The sequence below is a fragment of the Pelophylax lessonae genome (genome assembly GCF_965119305.1).
Source record: "Pelophylax lessonae genome assembly, chromosome: 5".
NCBI lineage: Eukaryota > Metazoa > Chordata > Amphibia > Anura > Ranidae > Pelophylax > Pelophylax lessonae.
The window spans coordinates 117,572,878-117,575,266 of record NC_138772.1 but is presented as its reverse complement, the minus strand read 5'-3'; positions in this window follow the sequence as shown (position 1 = coordinate 117,575,266).

Sequence of the window (2,389 nt, the reverse complement as noted above, 5' to 3'; positions counted from 1 at the left end):
GTTATCTCTGCTCAGGAGTTTATTTGTAACTTTGTTTCTCTCTCTCTGTCTCTCTGATCACTGAGCTCCAACTGGCCAGCCTGTATATTTTTCTCATCTCATCTTCATTTTTTATTTAACATATTTTTTTTTTTTAGATTTAGAAATTATGCGAGATGTTATATTTGTGTCTGCTAATAGTGATTTTGTTGTAATTTTAGCTAAATATATCTTTAATATTTTCTTGGTGGGGCCCTGCCAGGTAGTCTGTACGGGGCCCCACGATTTCTAACAGCAGCCCTGCCCATCACCCTATTGTACCTCATAATAATGACCCCAACTGAATGACCCCTCATCAGGTCATTTACCAATAGCATAACTCTGCTTCCCTATCATGTCTCCAAACCAATAGTCACTCCACTCCCCTATCATGTCCCAAAACCAATAGCATTACTTTGCTCCACAGTGATGTACCCAAACAAATAATCCTTCTGCTCCCCTATCATGTCTTCACATCAATAGCATAACTCTGCTTCCCTACCATGTCCCACACCAACAGCATAACTCTGCTTCCCTATCATGTCCCCAGACTAATAGGCACTCTACTCCCCTATCATGTCCCCAGACCAATAGCATCACTTTGCTCCCAAATGATGTACACAAACAAAAAATTCCTCTGTTTCCCTATCATGTCTTCGCACCAATAGTTCCTGTGCTCCCATATCATGCGCTCACACCCATAGCCTCTCTACCCTCATATCATGCCTTCACACAAATTGTCCTTCTGCCCCATATCATACCTTCACACCAGTAGTCTCTCTGCTCCTATATAATGCCTTCACACCAATGGTCCTGTGCCCTGATATCATGCCTTCACATTAATAGACCCTCTGGCCCCATATCATGGGTTCAAACCAATAGTCCCATATCATGTAACCAAAACACTAGCCTTATGCTGCTCACCTATCACACCCTCACATCAGTATCTTTCACTCTTCTCTCCTATTATGCCCCCATACAAATAGTCTATCTTCTTCTGTACAGTGTTCCTCCTTCTCATAATTATGTTACCTTTGATTCCCTATCCTCACTTTGCATAAATATAACCATTGCTCTCATAACAACAACTATACTGTGCTCCCCAACATGCCCCACACCAAAAGCTCCTGTTGCATGTCCTCAAATTCTAATGTCCAGTTGAACAAACTTTGCATTAAACGGAGATGTAAAACAATGCTCTGAGTTCTGACTGGTCTTAAATGTTCGCTCATTTTCTGCTCACTTGTCTTCCTGCTATAGCTGAAGTTTAATCTGCTTATATTGTATCTTTTGTTTGATGTGATATATGGAAGGAGACAGCACAAGCCATTACTGTACAGAAGCCATGCTTTACTGAAGTAAACCAACAGGAAAAGGAAACACAACACAGGAAGTAGTACAACAGAGATGCACCATAGAGATGCATTTAAAGAAACATATCATCCATAACATCTCCCCCTTTTAGTATTAATAAATGAACATGTGAAATTCGATAGAGACACAGTAATAACACATTCTATAGGTTAAGTCTCATAGGTGGTTTTGAACATCTACCACTACGGGTGAAGACTGGCCCTTGTGCAAGGATTCCTTTAGCCCTCTCTGAATTTACTGGGCTCCTCTCATCAGGTACTGGTATGCTCTGTGCTTGACGGTTGTCGGGCATACTTGCTTGCCCAGAACTGTCATTGCCGTTGGTATGAGGCTGTGCCTCTGTACACTCCTCACTGTCAATGGGTGAGTATGTCCTTGTGATACTGGGTGAGTCTGAACTACCAACGGGATACTGAGATTCAGGCTGCTCTGCCACTCTCAAATCCACTCGATTGCGGCGATAACGAGTACCGTCAACGTCCACAAGATAGGAGCGTGGTGCCACCTTTTGCAGACAAGTACCTATTCTCCAACGGCCTGTACGATCGCCAGGCAATGGCTTCATACGGATTCGTTCCCCCATATTCAATTCTGGCAAATCTCTGGCCGACGTGTCATATCGTGCCTTAGACACTTGTCTCTTAATCCTTAATTTTTCTGGAACACCTTGTATGACAGAGGGTTCAAGCAGCCTATTTGCTACTGGTAAGGAGGTCTTCAATCTCCTTGACATCAGTCTTTGTGCCGGACTACTATCCATGCCTTCAGTTGGAGTGTTTCTCCAATGTAAAATGGCTTTCCATGGATCTTTACCATCACTTTGTGCTTTCTTGCATAAATTTTTAACAATCTTTACAGCTGATTCTGCTTTGCCATTAGCCTGTGGATGACGGGGTGAGGAGGTAACATGCTCAAACTCCCATTCAGTAGCAAATTTTCTGAATTGTAGGCTTGCAAATTGAGGGCCATTGTCGGAGATCACTGTATCTGGTTGGCC